Genomic DNA, 11249 nt, shown 5'->3' on the forward strand with positions numbered 1-11249 from the left:
TGTGTGTGTGTGTGTGTGTGTGTGTGTGTGTGTGTGTGTGTTAAGTGTCTAAGGCTGGAATCAAACCCAGGTCCTCCTGACTCCAGGGCTGGCGCTCTATTCACTGTACCACCTAGCCACCCCTATAGTGTTTTCTTACAACAAAAGTTAGTGAAGAGTTTATTGTAGTAGAAAAGAACAAAGCAGGCAATGTGATATATGAGAAAGAATACTGGACTTAGGATCAGAAGACCTCAATTTGGGTTCTGTTTCTGTTACTTACAAACCCATGAACCCAAAACATTTCTCTGGGCCTTAAGTTCCCAAATCATTAAATGGGGATAATATTACTTGCATTAATTACCTCCTAAGGTTATTATGAGGAAAGTGTTTTGTTTGTTATTATTTTTTAAGTTATTATTGTGATTATCTAGAATGTGGCTTTTGTGACAGCTGAAAACAAGACTTCAATTCCATCCTGATAATGGTGCAGGAAAAAATTATGTTACATTAGTTTATTTAAATGACAAAAGTTGGAAAAGAACTTAAAATACATAGGAAATAAATTTTTACATGGAAGGCAACCCAGACCAGCATATAGTAGAAAATACACTGGGATGAAAATCAGAAGCTCTAGTTTCCCACAGTGGGTGGGAGAAGGAGATATAACTGACAATGATACATGATTCCTGGGGCATCTCTTTCTCAGATAAAATTCAAATACTTACCTCTTTCATGTGGAGTCTGGGTCTCCACTAGCTGGAGCTGGGCATTCTGTAAATCCTGTGACACTCCTACAGATGTTGCCTTCTCCAAAAGCCCTTCATGGCTCAGTGCATAGGCTTGGACCTGGGAACAATTATATACAGTTGGGCTTGCAAAGCAATTGTGGAGACTTGGAGATAAAATGTTAGGTAAGTGACTACAATAAACAACTTTGGTTAGGAAAGGTAACTTAGGCAAAAAAAAAAAAAAGTCATTTAGTTCTTTAACAGCAGCAGGGAACAGGAAAAGAAAATTAATAGACTGATAGCTCCTGGGGGACAAATGAAGCTTGAAGGCTGGCAGGACTTCTCCCGTGGCTGTGATTCCACAGCTTTTATAAAGCCCCTGTCCTCCAAAGAGATCTCTTCTCACCTGTTTTCCTGGTTCACCAAGGTTTCTCTCTAAATCTTCTAGCAACATCACAGCTTCTTCTCCCCTCTCTGGATGATGATCATGGACCCAGGTCTGCAGTGAATCAGGCAGGATGGTCAGGAACTGCTCCAACACCAGGAGATCCAGGACCTGCTCCTTTGTGTGTATGTCAGGCCTCAACCACTGATGACAAAGTTCCTGGAGTTGATTCAGAGCATCCCTTGGACCCCCTGTCTGCTGGTAGCAGAAATGCCTAAAGTTCCTGCGGGAGATCTCTTGGATATAGGCTTTGTTTCCAAAAGGGTCAGATTCCCGTCCCCAGGCACGATCTTCCTCTTCTACCTTCACTATCAAAAGTCCCTCCAGCTCCTTTGGAGTCTGGGCAACTGAAGCTTCAGTCATTCTGAACTTCCAAAGTCCAACAGACGTCGAGTTCTATTACCTAAACTTCAGAAGCTTTTCAACAACTCTTATATATGGAAATTCCTAGGAAATAACATATTTTTGTACAGAGAAACCGCAAGCTAATTGTATGAAATCATAACTTATACTAATGAAGACCAGAGACTAGGGCAAATTGCTGAATGGTATCAGAGTTCTGTGAAAATAGGAAAATGTATAGATATTTTGCTACCTTAAGTGGAGAGACTACAAAAATAGAATGAATTTTAGTCATTTAGGTTCTTTGATCCACTTTTGGATAAAAGACTAAGATTTATAGAAAACATTTAATTAAAAAATCAACATCTATAGTACATTTACCCTGACATAAAGATAACTAAAAGGATATTTTAATCACAAAGAAAATTAGAAAACAAGTTTCAAAAAAAATTTTTTTTTAAGTACTAGACCTGCGAAATACATGGAATTCCTGGTGAGAAACTCCCTCTAGCAAATGCCACTGTGCACCTGCCCTTAATCTACAGACAGTTGTCTGGAGAGGGGCGGAAGGAGAGATGAACAGCGCAGATTCTCTGATACGTCTGCGGCCAGGTATTAACCAAGCTCTGCGTGACGACAAGGGCAGTTCTCGGTCCACTTTGCCAAGCATCCTCCCCTTGTTTACAGAAACGAATGCATCATTAGTGAAAAAGCTCGCGTGATGGGCCAGAAGTCAGAGAGGAAGGTAGCAACAGAAGATTTTGCTCTCATCCTTTAATCTACAAGGGTCTCGGGGTTCCACCCCCACCCCGACACTTCTCCTACAGGTCTTTCAGTGACCCTAGGGGTCACTGCTTCCTTCGCAGCAGCCCGAGACAGAGACCGGCAGACTCCCCAGCCCCAGCCCCGCTCCTGCTCCCGCTCCCCCGATCTCTGCTTCCCGCGCTCCCCGAAGCCCAGGCTGGGGCACGGAAGGGGGGGGGGGGGGGAGCGCTAAAGTGTACCCTGGCCGGGCTCACCGCCCAGTGGTGGGGGCTCAAACGGGGTGCAGAATGGTGACCCAACACACTACACGACGGGTCCCAGGGGTCTACTCTCAGAGGATTTCCTCTGAGGAAAACACAAAAGCAAAGTGCTAGATTCTCAGTCTCACTTCCGGGTGTGTTCTAGGTTTTCTGGAGGATCTGGAACTCTGTGGTTCCCTGTTTTAGTCTGATTGTTCAGAGAGAAAATATAAATAACAACTTTAAGGGAGGCGGGATTTGATCCTCTCCCACCCCACTCCACAGGTGACATATCAAAGGTATTAATGTATAAGGTACTAATATAAGTAACTTAAAGGTGTCGATGTTAATTAAAATTCAGTTAATAGTTAATATAATTACAGGTGTCATGTTGATCAATAATTATCGACATGATTAATGCTTATGATTAAAGGTGTTTATTAAGTTGATTAAGAATTAATGTTGATTAAGAATTCATTAATTATCCATGTAATTATAATTAAAACTATTCTGCTGGTTCATATTCAATTAATTTTTAATATAATTAAAGGTGTCCATTGATTTATATATAATTAATGTAGCTCATTAAGGGTATTGGTACTGATTAATATTTAATTATTCATACATAGTTACAGGTTGTTCATGTTGGTTGGTATTTAATTTATTAATGTGATTTATTAAAGTTATTGATATTTGTATAATCTAGAGTATTTAGGTGTTAACACGTACTGGCAGTTTTATGAAGTGTGTATAATTTTCTCTGACAGAAGCAAAAGGAAGCAGCCCTTGCCAGGTTTTAAATAGCTAAGCCCTGGACAAATTTGGAGCTTGAAGGAGAGCCACTAGGAAGAACTCCTGGCCTAAGAGAAAATCATTTCTCAGACTAGAGGGGATTTCTCTCTCCTTCCCCGATACCAGCCTTGAAGTTTTGAAGAGGAGCTAGTCAAACAGGAGATATTGATCAGGGTTGGGAGATAGGCATACACTTCAGATAGAGTTGATTGGTTGATTGTTTTACTTCCTTCTCAAAAAGGACCAAAATGACAGCAGTATGTTGGGGTTAAGATACAGTGTGTGCTACTGTGACTGATCAAACCAGTACTAGCTCAGACAGCTCTACCATAGGTTGGGCAAAAATAGTCCATAGGAGCATTTGGAATGGAGGTATCTCTAAATTTGCACATCGACATTTCTTTTGAGCTACTACAATACTGCTTTGCTCATAGAGCACAAAGCCTTCTTTGATGTGGGCAGGCCATGCTGGGTAGGCCTGTGCCAGTGTCTCCCTTATCTCACAATCAATTCCACAGTTCTTCAGAGAGACCTTCAGGGTGTATTCATATCACTTATATCACTTCTGTCCTCAATGTGAGTACTTGCCTTTTTCTGTCTGCAAAATGGTATTTTAGGCAAAGGTACTTTTGGCATTCAAACAATGTATCAGCCCATCAGAATTGAGAGTTTGAATGCTTGGCAGTTCAGCTTGAGAAAGAACCTCACTATCAAGGAAAAACTGCCTTGATATTCTAGAACCACAAGGAAAAATAGAAATTGAAAGAATTCACTGATCGTCTCTTGAAAAAGATCCCCAAAAGAGAAAGAACCTCATTGTCCAGTACTTTATCTTGCCAGGTGGTCTTCAGAATCTTTCTAAAACAATTCAGATGGAAGCTGCTATTTGGATGTGTGATACCTGCCCAAGTTCTCTCACAACAAAAGCTGTCAGGTCTACTGGATTTTGTGTTGTCCATAAGTGGGTGCCCATTACATGATGTTGAGTGAAATCATCTTTGCAAAAAATTTTGTAAATTTTCTTAGACAGAGCTATAGAGATGTCATTCCTAGGAGGAAGTAGCTTTGGAGAATGGGACACAAGCAGCTGAGAAGAAAGCCAGTTATGAATCCAAGAGAAAACTAGTCCTAGAAATCAAGAACTGGATACCCTGAGGAGAGAAAGGATTTGCAGGCCCTTTGGTACAAGAAGTTGTGAGTTGCCTTGGCTACATGTGTGCTTCATTACCACTGTACTCTGAATACAATGTTACCACAGTAAGAGGAGGTCCTAGACCCATATGGACTATGATTGGAACAGGTGCCAACTGATGACTTTGTCTGGAATTGGAATATCACATTCTAAGATCTCTCTCCTCCTGGTAGCTGCTAAATCATATGTGATCTTGACTGTGGGTTCAAGATACTTGAGTTCTTTCCTTCTGGCTTCTCACAGTATTTTCTTTATTTGACCTGGAAATTCTGGATTTTAGCTATAATGTTCCTGGGAGCTTTCATTTGGGTTTTTCTTTCAGATCTGACCAGTGTAATGACAATACGATACCCATAGCAGCTACTATGACTATGCAGACATATTTCCAGGATAAATTCACAAAATACATTAAACTCTCTTCATTAAATGCAAAACCAAAGTATTTATATTTATTTGGATTAGAATACCAGGAGGTAATATTTAACAAGGTATTGATCCGTCACCACTCCAAGGAGCAGAGACATCTTAGGCATTCTTATTTGTTAGGCCTTCCTACAAACAAGTTTCCTTAGACTAGATCCTCCCTTTGCCCACTCAAGCTATTTCTCTCCTGGAGCAGTGTCACTCTCACTCCCTGCTCTCCCTCTCACACACTGCACTGTCTCTCTCCCCCAACATTCTATTTCAGTTAAAATTCCATTGGGCAAACCTCCCACTCTTAACTCTTCCTTGTGACCCAGGCTCCAAGTGAGTCAGGATCCATGTGACTCAGGTTGTGTATCACAACCCCAGAGCTCAAAGCAGATCACACAGGCCTATTAATGGATGAGGAAGATCTTTCTATTCCATTAACATTACATTTGGCCCCCAGATCTTTCATATCCATTACATAGATCAGTGGGACTTTAGGGGAAACTAGTAGCAACATAACTTTCATAACAGTATAAAAGGGATAACACAAAATAAACACATAAAACAATATCTTAGGGTGGGGGCTTAGGCAAAGAACCCAATCATTCCCCCCTCAAACGAATGGGACCCAAAGTCCTCCAGGGTAAGGGGTAAATGTCTCATCTTCTAAAACTACTTCCTTTTGAGATTGGTGTTGAGTTGTCCCTGCTTCCAGAGGTCCCATTCAAGGGATCAGTTCCTTAGCCGATATCCAGAACTTGGTCGATGTTAGGTCCAGGGGTGACATCTCATGGTTTCAGACAGATGGTGATATCTAGCTTAAGCAGTCAGTCATTTGCAAGTAGAGGGCACTAAACCTGAAAGAGACAAATCTAACAAACAGGTTAAACAGATTAAACAAACAAAACAAAGGAGACTAATAACCAGCAGCGGGGTATAACATCAGCTGTGCTTCAGGAGTCCATGAACCTACTATGATAGCTTTATTCGCAGTAAAATATATAAGTTAAGGGCACAACATCATAATCATCTTCTCCTGAATAAACAGCAGTTACAGTATTATCTTTCCTGTATGCTATAATCTCTGCAGCCTTTGGAATATCATCTGGCTTCCATTTTATCCATACTTTAGTTGCCAATTTTATTCTATCAGTAGAACCAAACCCTTCAATTCCTCTGATAGTTATTTTGGAAGGAGGGTCAGTTTTCATAAGGGGTATTATTTCACAAGGAATAATGATCACTTGAAATATTCTATCATTTTTACAAAACTGTATAGGTTCTTCACCTAAATTTTGGAATACCACAATAATTTCTCCTTGATAATTAGAATCTATTATTCCAGCCAACACATGTATTCCTCGAGCTTCTAATCCTGATTTAGGTAATATCTGTCCAAAATGATTTTTAGAAATTCTTATACATATTCCAGTAGGGATTTTCTTTATTTCCTGTCCAACAAAAAGTCTTCCAATGTAAATCATATCCTGCTGAAGCAGGCATTCTGGAGACGGTATTGGGACATCTTGCTTTATACTCCAATACTTGATATTTGAGATCTTATGTGTTTGCTGTTTTCTGATGTGCAGATTTGGGGTCATCATTCTGGCTAGAGGTGTACTTTCTCCCAGTGTTCTATTATTCAAATTACATAAACCAGTGAACAGATCATTTTACCAATGTTGATAAGAATTATTAGAACTTAACTTCCTTAATGGTTCTTTCAATAATCCATTCATTCTTTCAGTTAACCCAGATGCTTGTGGATAATATGGAATATTATATATCCATTCCATATTGTTTAATGTACAATATCTCTTCATGTCATTACCTTTAAGATGTGACCCATTGTCACTTTGAATCTGCATTGGAGTTCCATAATATAGACTTGTGATATCTAGAGTTCTACAGGTGTTTTTCTGGGTTGCATTGTTATAGGGATAAGCCACTTATACACCTGAATAGATGTCAACACAAGTACATATAAATTTGCATCCTCTATCTTGATGTAGGGGTCCAACATAATGTTTGCCAAATTTGAACTGGGACTTTTCCCCTTCCTATATCTCCAGTTAGCACCTGAGGAGCAGTTTGTTCCTTTTCCAGTTGACATATATGACAGTCCTCTGCTACCTGTTTTACCAATGAATGTGAGATGCTAATACCTTGATCTTGTGCCCACCAGTGTGTGGCCTGAACCTCTAAATAGCCAGCTGTTTGATGGACCCATTTTGCTAGTATTGGATCATCAGTTGGTTTCAGGTAGGTAGACAGTATGTTGAGTAGCAATCTTTGCTAGTTGATCAGTATGTACATTGTACTCACATTCTGGTGTGGTGAGGGCCATGTGAGCATCTATATGAAAAACTGACAAATTAGTAACCAAAGACATGTCCCATATATCTTCCCATAATTCTTTGCCCCAGACTTAGGGTCTGGGCCCCACAGTTAGCTGCTTGCCTCTGAACCTGATCCTCAGTACATTGTTCAGGGTCATACACAATTCCCTACAAGAACAATACCCCTGGGCACAAGCTACCTACCTGCCCTGGATCTGGACCCAGACCTGAGCGGTAGATGACAAAGCTGTCAGTTGGCACCTGTTCCAATCATAGTACTCTATATGGGTCTAGGACCTCCTCTTACTCGGGTGCACAGCCTCTCCCTGGGTGCTTGGATCCTCTGAGAGTGGCTTGTTCCTGGCCTGGCTCTTTCTCCAGTGTCCACCAATTTATTCTGTCTCCTTGTGCTGAGCTGGGCTGGAAAAAAAAAATGATTCACTGTGATTTTTTTTCCTTGGATTTCCCCACCAAAATTTGGTTTGTTGCATTTTCTAGATCTGTTTGGAGGATTGTGGGGGAAAGAGGGGAACCTCGCTGTATTACTTCCTTCCTACTCTATCTTGGTTATATAAATTTTGTTATAATTTTTTACTTGCTCTATAAAATAATCCTTTGTAGAGATGTAAATAAATTAATTAATTTAAGTAGTATGGATACTTTTTATTCTATTAGAATGACTTAGCTATAATGTTTACTCCAAATATTTAGATTTGTCTTTATTAAGAATGTTTTGCAGTTGAATTCATACATATTTTACATATTATTTAATGATTTTGAGTGGAGTTTCTTTTTCTATTTCTTCCTGTTGAGTTTTGTTGATAATACATAGAAGTGAGGATGATTTATGTAGATTATTTATATCCTTCAATTTTGCTGAAGTTATTGGTTCAATTAATTTTCATTTACTCTCTAGCATTTTCTCAACAATTTATCATAGTGTCTGTAAAAAGCAATATTTTTCCTCTTTGCTTTTGCTTATTCAATCAATTTCTCTACTTGGACTCAGTCTAAAGGTCTCACCCAAGGACCTAGAAGGCCACATGTGGCCTTGAAGCCACAAGTTCCTCACCCCCAGCTTATGGCCTTAGTTTATTTTTATTTAAAAAAGTCTTTAGGGGTGGCTAGATGGCGAATGAATAGAGCACCAGCCCTGGAGTCAGGAGGACCTGGGTTCAGATCTGGCCTCAGACACTTAACACAAAAACTAGCCATGTGACCTTGGGCAAATCACTTAACCCCAATTGCCCTCCAAAAAAGCAAAAAAACCCCACAACTTTATTGAAACCTTTTCTAAGTTCAGGATTCCTTTGTGAAAGAAACTCCTGCAGGGGAAATGGGAGAACTTTTTCTTTTTCTCCACTCCCATCTACCATGTCATTGGAGCTACTAAATCAGCAAGAAACACAGCATCAACCAGGAAGCAGAGATACACACACTCCAGACAGACATGGATAGAATAAGATAGTCACTCAAAGGAGAAATATAGCTTCCAGTTTAGAGTTGACTATGGAAAGAAGCAGAACCTGGTAGCCCACCTTGATAACCTGTCCAGCAGACACTATATGCACTGTACCCGCTGATGTACGAGGACTCTATAAAGAGAAAAAGGGATTCTAGACCCTGAAGAACCAGGAATTGTGGACTATCCACTGCCACACATGTCTTATATATGTACTCACTACCAGTGTGCTCTAAATTTGACCTCATTCCTCCTTTGGTGTTGTGTATGTTTAGAGGGGTGTCACGAGCTGCAGTTTTAGGAATAACACCCTACAGGGTTACCCCTGTAACCTAAGGTAGAGAAGCTGCCAATTCTAGGCTGGACTATACCCAGGCTAATCATTGTGTGATTTACATTTAATATTAAAACAAAATGAAATATTAATAAGTCATTCAACAGTTAACAAATGGAGATTTACTTACTGTGTGATCTAGATTGTCACATCCCCCACCCCAGATGAGTGGATGTAGGGGAAGGGTGCCACAGAAGGCTCAAAGAGACAAGACAAGGTAGATAGAGTTCTGAGCTTTAAGTTTTAATCTGGCCTCAGAAACTTACTAGCTGAGTGACCTTGGGCAACTCACCTAACCTCAGTTTGCTTCAGTTTCTTCAACTGTAAAATGGGGCAGGGTGGCCAGGTAGCACAGTGAGTAAGAGCACCGGCTCCAGTGTTGAGATGACCTGGGGATCAAATCTGGGCTCAGACACTTAGCACCCACCCAGAAACACCTGGTCATGTAACCTTGAGCAAGTTACTTTACCCCAATTGCTTTAAAAAAAAAGATTTACTCAGGCCAAGATCTAAAGAAAAACAGTAAAAGAAATTCTAAGTTTGGACTAATGGGTATATTCCTGCTCATTGTGCCTGCTGAGATAGGTCTGGGAAAATATGGATCCTCCCATTAGGGATCTTTGGTCTAAAAGAGACAGCCAAATGACCACCCTATTATTGATGACATGTTGGCTTTATTAATAAAATTATAAAATTACCCAGAAACTATGTCTCTTAAATTTTTTTGTAATAGTCACAGAGCCAACTATACTGCAACTTATAGTCCTTGCTAGCTCAGAGAGTTGTTTAGAAGACACTGAGAGGTTCAGTGAAGTCAGCTCAGCATCACAGAGTCAGTGTCAGAGTCATGATCTGAGCCAAGACTCTGAGGTTGGCTCTCTAGCTATTGCTCCTCAATGTCCCTCTTTATGGAGACTTAAAGGTCAAAAAATAAATAGATAAAGCATTTATCCACTTTACATCACTTACTCTACATTGCATCTGCTGCCCTGACCAACTGAGTAGTGGCTACTTGTTTGACTCCTTTCATTACAGATTGAAATATATCCAAAAACTATCCATTGCAATAATAAAATATTGATTTACCTAAAATTATTCCCATACTGTCTGCAACATTGGTGTTGTTGGGCTGCACACACCTACAAACGTAATGGTTGCCTCCCTGCTATCTACAAACATGCCCATATCTCTCCTCTGCTCAAAAAACCTCAATTGATCCTTCCATTCCAGTTAGCTTTCATTTTCTATTGCTCCTCCCTTTTGTGGCTAAACTTCTTCAGTTTGCCTATAATTGGTGCCTCCACTGTCTTTGCCCTAACTCCCTTCATAATTCTCTGCTCTAGCTCCTGCCTCATTATTCAACTGAAATGGCTCTCTCCAAGTTACCGTGCTAAAGCTACTGGCATTTTCTCAGTCTTCATCCTTCTTGACCTTTTGGCAGTCTTTGACACTGTTGCTCACTCTCTTCTCCTTTATACTCTACTCCCTAGGTTTTGAAGACACTATTCTCTCCTGACAGTTCCTTCTCATTTTCCTTTGCTGGATCTTCATCTAGGTCATGCTTGCTGACTGAGGTGTGTAGGGTGTGCTCAGGGAAGACTGATACCTCTGGTGTGAAGGCTGCCTAGACCTTTGGCATCCACTACAAAGCTGTAGCATGTGTAACAGCCACACCCCAGTAAACAGTTTCAGCAGACAGGTTAAACCAGGTAGAGGGCAACTGAGGGGTCTCAGACCTGTTGGTGAGTTAGGGGGGGTGTCTTCCCCAAGCATGTGAAGACTTACCCTGATGGAATGGGTGGTTGAGAACAGTCTGTTCCAACAGTTATGAAGGCAGCTGAAGCAGGTGCTGTGGAGTGCTTAGAGCTTGATTAGACATTGAAGACTCCAAGGTCATCGCACTGCATCTTGAGCCATCACCTTTCGCCTTGATTCTGTCCTGTGAGTGGACTGTGATGACTCTGGAGAAGAGGGTGAGGCTGACAACTTTATACAACTCTGCCTCACTTAAATCCAATTTACACATGAATCAAAAGACATTACCCATACCATTTTACTACTTTTACCTATTTCAAAGTCCTGTGGTGACAAGGCAAGTGATGAAGTATCAGGTGTGGATACACTGGGAGTTAAAATGTAGTCAAAATCCTGCACATATGTGGCCCAGTCTATAAGGTCATCTCACTGGAAGTAGCAGTGGGATTTGGCAGCCCCCAGG

At 40.6% G+C, this 11249-nt stretch overlaps 1 long non-coding RNA gene across 1 annotated transcript; it reads right to left on the reverse strand.

Moving 5' to 3' along the window:
• Positions 1–4947: 4947 nt before the first annotated feature.
• Positions 4948–10976, reverse strand: LOC138175554 (uncharacterized). Its single transcript, XR_011172033.1, has 3 exons — positions 10817–10976; positions 7440–7655; positions 4948–5768 (listed from the first exon to the last, which is right to left on the reverse strand). It is a non-coding gene; the product is annotated as an uncharacterized lncRNA (long non-coding RNA).
• Positions 10977–11249: the final 273 nt, after the last annotated feature.

This window comes from Petaurus breviceps, unplaced genomic scaffold, assembly GCF_028583685.1.
Source record: "Petaurus breviceps papuanus isolate PSGF00001 unplaced genomic scaffold, PetGlider_PUasm1.0 77717, whole genome shotgun sequence".
In the NCBI taxonomy this organism is placed as follows: Eukaryota; Metazoa; Chordata; class Mammalia; order Diprotodontia; family Petauridae; genus Petaurus; species Petaurus breviceps.